Source organism: Haemaphysalis longicornis, unplaced genomic scaffold (genome assembly GCF_048455015.1).
Source record: "Haemaphysalis longicornis isolate Haplotype H1 unplaced genomic scaffold, Haemaphysalis longicornis Haplotype H1 scaffold_20, whole genome shotgun sequence".
NCBI lineage: Eukaryota > Metazoa > Arthropoda > Arachnida > Ixodida > Ixodidae > Haemaphysalis > Haemaphysalis longicornis.
In genome coordinates this window covers 2,517,497-2,527,827 of record NW_027526296.1, presented here as the reverse complement: position 1 = coordinate 2,527,827, position 10,331 = coordinate 2,517,497, and the positions used below count along the sequence as shown (strand labels likewise).

The following is a 10,331-nucleotide window of genomic DNA, read 5'->3' as shown; positions in this document are numbered from 1 at the left end:
AAAGTATGCCGACATGCCCTATGGGGCGAAAAACGTAGGTTGAGTTCCGAATGATACTGCGTGTATAGGCGCGTGCGGGTCTTAACCAGTATGGGGGCTTATTGAGCAAAACGAGTAATATGTACAGTAACAATACATAGCACTATGTTTGTTCAGACTTGGAGGGATACTTCTGTAAATGTCTCACAGTGATATCGTCCCAATATTCAGATATGTGTTATGGTAAAACTGCACTCAAGAGGAGGAGCAGGTGGAAGAGCAAAACACTTTATTTTACAGTAAAATCGAGCTGGTTAGTGGGCGGGCTCCTCAGTCCAGGACAAGATATTAGGAATAATTTTCTTCAATTCCTCGAACGTCATCCCGGGTAGGCCAGGATTTTTTTGTTACGCCTGAAGGGGTTGGGAAACAATCAAGAGCTGCTTGGGCTATTCGTCTGTTTCTATTCTTGTTATACAGAAAACCGGCACGAATACTATTTATTGCGTTCGTTAGTGAGTATATCAACTCTTTGACACCTTACGATGGTTACGATAGAAATTCTGGTCACAAAAGCCGCCCTCGAGTACTGTGAGCAACGTTGTCTGCGCGGGTTCGCGTGGTGTAGCATAAATCTCCCCATTGCATTAGCATCTGAATAAACAACAGACACTGGGAGTATGCACGTTCTAGCACGCAGCCATAAGGAAAGTAAATTTGTGAAGTACTGTATTTTTTACAGCCGGAAGAAAATAACCGCATGAACTTTGCGAGCCTCCCAAACATACCCAAGCCTCATAATAAGACTTTTGTGACACTGCAGAAAAAATAATGCGTTGGGAAGAGAAGAAAATCTCGCCATCTCCACGAAGTGAGTGATGATGAGAGGGGCGAAGCTAAAATGCTTATCGGTGAAACCGTGAAACGTTGTTATAGGTCTTCTTGACGGCGCGCAACATCTGATTGAGTGAAGGACATAAGGCGCGCTCGTAGCCATGCTCGCGTCTCGGTTTGTAGCACAGTGGGAATTGCGCCACGTACCTCCCGTCGCGGCCAGAGAGTGGTGGGATCGAAACCGGGCGCCGCCGTGTCGAGACCACAACTCCTCGCTCGCAAACTAGAGACTTCCCTTCACTCCGTTGACGAGCCCGTCGATGACGTCGATGTTTGTGGTGATTATGTAGGGCTTGTTTTGGACGAGGAGAATCTCCATGGGTAAGTTGGCGAATTCGGTGTGTGACATTTTAGCCACCTTGGCCGTCGCCTTCTGCAGAGCGTATTGTGTCACGTACCCCCGGTACGTGCCTTGAGCTCGCAGGTGACGAACGACGAATTCTTCTTCCTCTCCTCCTTGTTGGGTAGCAACGAACGCGTTGAACGTTTTGACCTCTTCGGCCACTCTTTGGTTGGCCAATCCCTAGGGGGATCCCGCCACAATCATCATCGTGGTGCCGTGTACAGCAGCAGCGAGGGACGGGACAGGGCCCGAACAAGAGGAGCTTCGCCCTAAAAACATTCATCCGGTACAAGTTCACTACAATGAAAGAAATAGAAGACAGCCGTTTTATTTCCTATGTGCGATGCCCGTGTAGGAGCGCGCTGCTCGGTGCGTAGCATTGGACTGTTGAGTCTTCATAAGAGCACCTAAAATACTGTAGGGAAGCCTCCGCATTTCGAACACCTATCGAGGAGCTCTGAGCAGTGACCCTTGCAAACAAGCTATAACTTGGACGAGTTAGACACGGTCATCTGAACGATGCTCTGAAGAAATTTAGTCTCTCGCTCACTCTTAATCGGGTTCCATATAAGTTCCAGTTTAAAAGGGTGATCCACATATTTTATGTGGATCCGAACGAAAAAATACGTGGAACGAGGGATATAGGTGGATCTTATATGGAACCATCAACTTGTTTTCTTTATGTTTGTGGTTTTTATCTGGAACCGAAAAAATGGGGTCATGCGATGTCGGCGGTTCCGGTTACTGTTCCACTTATGTTCCAGTAAACGGTTGTGGAGAGTGCGTTTGTATATTTTTTGTTCGTGCCTTGTTCCACATAACTCGTGCACGGTAGTGAAGTATGCACTCTTTCATGCATCAACTGGAACAATGAACCGCATATATATTTGGTGCTTCGTGATCAAAGATGCACTTGCGTGTTTAATATACACGCGCACACCGCATATTATAATGAACTTCGCCGACATCTATGAAACTGCCTTGCAGCAGTTAACTTTCATGATAAACTAAGGTGTAGTTTTATTGATGTCCTTTGACAGAAAACGAAATCGCACTTCTTGGCCAACGCCGTAAAAAGCATTACAAATGTCTAGAGAAGGCTATCTTAGGGAAAAGAAGAAATTGCAGGAAACCATTTTCAGGTGTTCTGTGGCACTCAAACCGCTTTCGTGAACATCTTATTTTTCTAATTTGAGGCGTAAATTACCAGTGACTTGAATTTGAGAAGGACTAAACGTCTTGCCTTTCCTCATTTGCCGTTCGGGCGAAGCCATAACTGTTATAGTGCTGAATAATTCGTGGTGCTTCTGTGAGCACCTTCATAACGAAATACTTGTTGAGGCTATTACATGTTATGCATCTGGTTTACAAAGCTTCGCAGAAACGGCAGTTTTTGTAAAACGCTCAGTCATCATATCGCTGTGGTGTAGTACGCGCTCAATGGTACTTTGTCCACGGTACTTATGTTGTGATGGGGTACATACATAATGGTAACCGACTGCGTCACATTTTACACCACACTCATCATGCTACGCATGCAGTTATATGCTTAGAAGTTCGTTTTTGTATTTGTCTCGTCTCGGCTATTATTTTCACAAGCAAAAACGAAAGCCTCTTTGCAGGAGGAGAACGACACAAAACCTGGAGAACTAAATCTACCCCGCGGCATCTGCCTTACATTCTATATATTTATACTGAAATGGCATTATTTCAAACTATTCATTGCAGTATCGGGAAAATCTGCAGTGTTACCCTAATGTTGTTACTTGCCATAGTAATTCAAGTTCACCGAATGACCTGCCTTCTCCTGCTGGTCCCCCCGTTGCTGTTTTCCTGCACTATTGGTGTTCATGAAGAAAAACTGCTGGAAAACGGGCAGACGTATTATTACTCGCTAATTAGCTATGTCACACTGAATTCACTATACGGAAGTAGTTTTCTACAACGTTGGTATCAAAGAGCGTCGCAGTATATTTTATTGGTATTGGAAAGACTTGTTGTGAAGAGTACGCAGTCAATAAAGAAGCGTAGTTTTGTTTTCACTGCAAACAACGAAGTAAAGCTGTCATCAATGTTTATGCACACCGCACGCGCTCACGGCCCGCGGCGAGAAACAACTTTAGCCCAACTAACGTGTTAAATTGGCTAATATCTGAGCTCTTTGTTCCAGCCTCAGAGCCGCGTAGACGTCAGCTTAGAGGCCTACTCCCATTTTACGAAGCAAATAAAAGCGATCAAGGGTGCCGAGTTTGTGATCTCTTCCGCGGACTGGTCACTGGCCACGGCGTGCATCGCCCAAGGCACGGGGGAAGAAAAGTTGGCCGAAACCATCACTAAACGACGGCCACTTCAGTGCGGCATGCCGTGCGCATGCGTTGGCCGCTGCAAGGCAGCGCCTTTTGCGTTGATGCATGGTATAGTGGGACGGCAACGGATACGACGATGAGGGAAAAACGGGACTGCGGTAACACTTTTAACGACCTCAGCGCCCCTACGTCTCAACGTATACGCAAGCTAGTTTTTGTTCTTCCGCATGCAGCGCCACTAGTGGCGTTCCAAAGCGGTTTTCTCGATTGCTCGCGTTATGCGCCTGATGTACTAAATTAACTGTCGGTCAGACTGGCGGGAACGGTTACCAGTTTGGCTGTGGCGTGAATCTGCGGATTTCTTCATTTCTTCGGGCTGTATTTACTGTTCGACAAAGTGAAGGTTTGCCAGGAGGCGCAAAACAGGTCAGTGCTGCTTATTTATGTTCTGGTAACGGCTGTTGTTCATTGACTTGTTCATTACTGCGTCCGATAAACGTGCCGCTCCGGTGCCTGTTCGATGCGAGGAACGTTTGCGACCGTTATACACTTTAAGCTGGTGTATTTGTGGGTCGGAGTCAGCTTGACATTTCTAACTGCGTACATTAGCTAGTGCTATTTAGAAAGTTGCTGGTGTGCGTATTTCTCGAGTCTGCATGTCCCCATATGGCGTGGTGTTGCTTAGTTGCACATTGACGGTTGCTGTACCTGTCAGCGGTATCTTCTCGGGTTAGTCGCACGCCATTGTCTCGCGCGCACACACTGCACAACTTGTTTGTCAGGGCCTCTGTCTTTAGACTTATCGGTATTTTCCAACTTTCGTGTTAATTGCGTTGTGTTGGTCTGCTGAGAGCCATAAATTTACTGTGATAATCACGCTATTCCGCCTAATGTTAATGTGCGTTCAAGGCGTTAGCGGCAGCACCGCTTACGTTTATCTGTGCTGTGTGTGTAGTTATTCCCGATTTCTTCCAATGCCTTCGATGAATTCAGATGTTTTATTTACACTAAGAAACTTAAGTTGGCTCCCTGACGTGTGGTGAAATGCAAGGGAAAGTGGTTGTCTGAGCAGTAGCGTAGTGACAAAACGTTCCTTTTCCGGAGGGGAAGGCAGGTGGGTGCCGTTTCTATGCTGTCAAACTCATTGGTAACCTGAGTTCTCAGAATAATTTCCCATAAAGCTCACGTGTGGACTATTAAAAGTTTTAACATGACAAAGTAAGTTTAAAAGTAATCCATTCCTGCATTTTTATGCTATCAATGTCAGTGGCAGTTCGAGAGTTGGAATAATTTTCAAAACGCTTAGGGTCAAAGTTGTTGCATCGTGATGTGCACCAAACGGTAATCCATTTCTCTGTTCTCCTTTGAAGGTAGAAAGTATACTGCTAAAGCAGATTGCTACATTCTGTATTCATACTCTATGACCTGTTCAGAAACAGACTATGTCTGATTGATTGATTCTGGGGTTTAACGCGCCGACGCAACGCAGGCGATGAGGCGCGCCGTAGTGGAGGGCTCCGGATTAATTTTGACCACCTGGGGATCTTTATCGTGCGCCGAAATCTCGTACACACGGGCGTTTTTGCTTTTCGCCTCTATCAGAAAAGCGGCCGCCGCGGCCGGAAATCGAACCCGCGACCTCGTGCTCAGCAGAGCAACGCCTTAGCCACTGAGCCACCGCGGCGGGTAGTCTATGTCTGACTGTGGAGACATTTGGCCCTGCACTGATAGGTTGTGACAAATGTTTTTGTTCCTCTGCAAAAAAAAACAATGAAAACAAATTATTTCCATAACTTACATGCTCCTGCGAAGTCATGGCTGTGGAATTCTCTATGGCTGAAGACATCTTCGGCATGCTGGAGGGTCGTTGGGGAGAGTGTGGCGGATTATGAATGCCCTTTGGAGCTCATAAGCCACAAAAGAGTACCTTTTGAGCTGTACATATTGTGCAGATATTCACCAGTTCGCATAGACCAAGAACAGGTGAGCTTAAAGTATGTTCAAATATTTGATATCTCAAATTGTTTACCATGAAAAGATTACCAGGGCTTCCGCTGTAAAAAAAAACATTCGAGTTTCGTGGAACATAACAGACATTGTTCAATATTTTCTCGTGCTCCCTGGGTAAATCACGGCATAAATTTATTCTCTGATATTTTTGTATTGTTTATTTTCTAGGCAACAGACCGAACATAGACCTAAAACAGCGGAAAAAGGAATGCATATGACCATTTTTATTTTATTTGGACCCCTTCTTGGAAGTGTATGATCACGAGGCAACACATTAAAGCTCTTGCACGGGATGAAATCATTGCATTCTACAAGTAAGTACGCACTGCCATTTTTGGGTCTTTTATGGCGCGTTTTTAGATAGTTGCTCTATAAATAATGCTTTGAAACTTCTTTTCAGTGAAAACTTGGCCTGTGGTTCAAGGTGACAGTAGGAGCTTTTCGGAACACGTTAGCAAAACTTTCCTGGAAGTGCACTTAGGATAGCCCTGGCAGAAACACCCGTATCTTAATTTGGTTGGGTAAGCTGGCATTTTGTTTTTGCGGGACTCAATTTCTGGGACTGTTCATCCTAATAAAATCTCACTGTTAAGAAGTTATCGTGAACGCCAATACTGGCCAGTGTGTTCACATTCCGCCTATCACGGATGCTCCAACAGTGGCCAAAAAGTCCACTATTTTGTATTTAGTTTTGTAAATATTTAGCTTTTACACCTTGAGAGTTGTTGCGGGGATTTGCCAGCACCACGGACACGCCCAACGTGGTTGCTGCTACAACAATAGATTGCAACTGAAGATTTAAATTTCTCTCTTTTAATACGCCTTTAATAATACTCCCATATACAGGTGTAGCATGAGCAATGCTTTCATTGAATTTTGATAGGTGGCTAAATAAATGGTCATCATTTTTTGAAGGGAATTGTTTAGAGTACAGAAAGTGACGTCTGCAATAAAATGTGCTAGAGTTGTGATTTATAAGAAAATTGTGCAACACCCTAGTTCAGCATTAGTCAGCTCAACTTCTGGCTCATACTACTACGCACCATGAAGGAATATACATCGAGAGGGAAATATTTTAGCTGGAAATAATTCCACAAAAAATTTCTGCCACAGTGCGATATTTATGATTTTTTATAACTGGCCATTTATTTCTTTGCGGTAGAAACATTGTTTAGCTTTAAGTTATATTAAGCCAGCCTCAATACAGCATTCCAGGGAGCCCATTATACACTACAGAGAACATTTTTGCTGAGAGAAGGTGTGTAAAATGTATTGCCGAAAGGTGATTATACTAATTATTAGTTGATTAATAAACGAAACCTCTCAAGGATAAAAAACGTTATATTCAGGATAACGAGGCAGCAAAGTCGGATACTTTCCAGAATCAGGGCAATTTCATTGATTGTCTGTGGTGATATTGATTAGCGCACTTTAACATTCAGCAGCACTCCCACAAAAAACCCAAGAAATCACTGATTTTAAATCAATTACTGTGTTATGAAAGGGCCTAAGCAACTCACTCATTTAAAGCAACCATGTAACAAAATTTTCTCGTTTCCTTGAAGGTACAGGAGGTGAGCAGTAAGTCTTCTCGAGGCCCGGTTATTTTGAAAAAAGGGACTGGCGGCATCAATATTGCCCGCAAGAAACACATCATGGATGCGCCGCCTGCATTGTCACTTCGGGATGTGGTCATCCTCTTCGCCGCATTTGTCATCTTTTTCATCGTGTCATCATGTTCTTGTGGTTATGTGTCTTTGGAGAGTTCTTGGCACTTTTGCAGCCAGTTCTTGGAAAGCATGAGCAATTTGACAGTGGGCTGGTGTCATTTAAGTTGGAGTCTCTGTTGAAATACTTAAAGTGTTCAGCTCTACTTGGGATTTTAAATTATTGGTAGAGGTTAAAGTATCTCTTGAAAGGCATGAAGGAGGTCAAATAGAAGGCATGAAGGGGGTGAGGTCAGATGAAGAGGTTTAAGGTACTGGCACATGCAAGTTTCATGTCAACTGAACACTGAAGTGTAGCTCGTGAGATTTTTTTCGTGGCAGTGCTGCTGCTGATGCAAAAGTGACAGTGCTTATTTGCGGCAGATGGCTTACGCCTTCATTGATAAAATTTAGTACTCTATGTGAGCTGACACTCATGCCGTAGAAGATTTTAAAATGTGCGTATTTGGCTTAAAAACGTTTTCTCCTTTGAACAAAGTTGCATTTCTTGCTTGGCAGAAGCAGGGCTTTGGTCGCAATTACACTGACAGCAAGACGGGAGGGTTTTTATGGCACGCAACTGTGAATTTTACCTAAGGTAAAATGTTCAAGTCTGCTTTGTAAAACTGGTCACCTGTATGATTCAACGCTGGCTTGTTTGCTTCTTAAGGATGTCTGACTTGTTCCCGCTTGAATTTATGGCGTATATAATTAGTCTGCTTGTTAAATTTTAATATATGTAACATGCTGCCAGCTACCTGGTTTGAAAAATTATAGAACATTCACGTGGGCTTTTGTGAGATTTCTGGGGATGAATTATTTTAAACAACTACAAATTGTTTGGGCAAGTACCGCACCTTAAGTCAAAGGCCTTTTCATGATGCTCATAAAGTATTTTGTCTACAATTATCTTGATGTTACACTTACGTCTGGTGTCAGGAAACTACTATCATTAATAATCATGTCTTAATTGTGGCATACTGCCACATGTGACCTCTCGTGTCAAAATGTTTTATGGTTAATCTTGGCTCGAGCGTTTTTTTCCTAAACTCTTTCACTGCACTGTTGTAGGTTTGTGATAATACAACCGTGTATGGCCTGTTTTTAGGTCTTTCCCAACAATTTAAAAGCAAACTGCATTTTGCCAAACAGTTATGCGTAAACATAGTATGGCAAGCGAATGCGTAATTCCGCCTTTGAATTACCTTGGTTTATCTGATAAGACAGCAGATTTGATGCTCACTGTTGTATAATGTGTGTTTCAGTTCCGCGGTAGACGCGCATGTCTATTTATTTGTGAAGCAGTTGCCCCTAATACCGTCTTTATTAAGCATGTGTATGAGTAAAGGTGAATATCCGAAAATGCCACTTGGAGCCTAGTGCAATCGTTATGGTATTTCTTTCTTTTACGTTGGTCATTTTCTGTGCAATTTAAAATAGACAGCTATTAATATCTGAAATGTATGCATACTAACACCCAATAAAGTTCTATAGTATTTGAAAAGCAGTGTATGAGTCATAATAGTTGGTTTCGTGCGTATTGTAATGCAAGTATATTGTTTCTTTTACATGCAGCTAAAACCCAGCACAGGATTCTGCGGGTGAAGCCAAAGACTGTGCCGCTCTAGGTGCCTCAGACCAACTTTTATATAGAACTGTGCTCCTATAGGCAACTGTTGGGAACTGTCAGGGACCACACTGCTGCGGTGGTTTCTGCTTTCCAATTGTTGGTACCACTGCGGGTCATATATCAAGGCTGTGTTAAAATGGTGCTTGCGGTTTCCAGCTGATGCCAATGCATCCGCCAGCCTGGATTATGACCTCGGTGTATACCGACAGGAAAGCAGAAATATTGGAAAGTGGAGTCCCATAGACAGCTTCCCAATGTATATAGGAACACCGTTTTATATAAACAGCTGGTCTGAAGGTACCTGGAACGGCGCACCGGATAACTTCGTATCATTTTACATGAATCACTGTTCCAGTAACTTAAACTACCCTTTTATTTGGAACAGTGATCCGCATACTTTTATTTGGAACACCGATCCACATAATTTAGTTGCAAAAATATGTGGTGCACTGTTCCACTTAATTTTCAGGGTATGTGGAACACGGTTCCAAATATATAACTGGAACTTTTTTGCAAAAAAGTTCCAGTTACTAAGTGGATCTTACGTGGAACCAGATTAAGAGTGTACTCGTGTGTTGCAAACTTGAGCGGGATACAACATGAAATGTTTTAGAGGTGCCAAAAGCTGGAAAAATACATGAATTACTAGAATTACGCTTTTTAGTGCACCAGGGCATAAAAGTTGGCGGTTCTAGCACAGGCACTGCTACCCCTCACACGCGGACGACAGCGGCCCGTTCGTATACGCCTCGAGCTTCGCGATCGCTGCGCCGCCTGCCGCCGCTTCTCCGCGGCGTTGACGGGATTTGCGCTGCGTGGCTGAAAGGGGCTCGTGCGGTGTTTTGGTTCTGTTTCGCTTCTTTTCGCCTTTCCACGCCCTAAAAAAACTTGTTACGGTGACGTCTATAGGCAAAGAGTACGTTTAGGTCACTTAAAAAGCAGCTGCGTCTTCGTAGAGTACGCGATCGCCTGTAAGAGCTGCCCGGGGACGCGGTTCTGCGCGCTTCGTCGCCGCTCTTCCGGGCGTCGGCGACGGCAGCAGCATATCACCACTGTCACCTCCGAATACTTCAAGCACAAATTAATTCTACTGTAGCCTCGTTTAGACCTGATACTGCACAATGAGAGGCTGGCTTCATTTTGCGGCGTGGACAACGAACGCGGCTTCGTTTCGAATATATACGTCGCAGAAAAATGTGTTTCGGGGATGTGATTACTCAATCCAGGACAATAACTAATGCCTGTTATAAGAATATAAACCATGCGAAAATGATAAGTAAATTCCAAGCCTGTGCGTCGTTAAATATGTGCCCACACACGCCATATAGCAAGAACCAAGGCAAGTTAATGAAAACACGAGAAAAAAATGCTGTGCAACTGCGGAATTAAGAAACATAATAGCTCTAACAGAAATGAAAAAAAAAAACAGTGCAGCTTCTCACATGCTAAAGACGTTCGTCGAA

The 10,331-nt window shown here is 43.8% G+C and overlaps 1 long non-coding RNA gene across 1 annotated transcript; it reads left to right on the top strand.

Annotated features, from left to right (window-relative positions):
• The first annotated feature begins 3,828 nt into the window (after nucleotides 1-3,828).
• Nucleotides 3,829-8,753, top strand: LOC144172260 (uncharacterized). The gene is made up of 4 exons (XR_013322981.1): nucleotides 3,829-3,948; nucleotides 5,701-5,846; nucleotides 5,933-6,053; nucleotides 7,098-8,753. It is a non-coding gene; the product is annotated as an uncharacterized LOC144172260 (long non-coding RNA).
• Nucleotides 8,754-10,331: the final 1,578 nt, after the last annotated feature.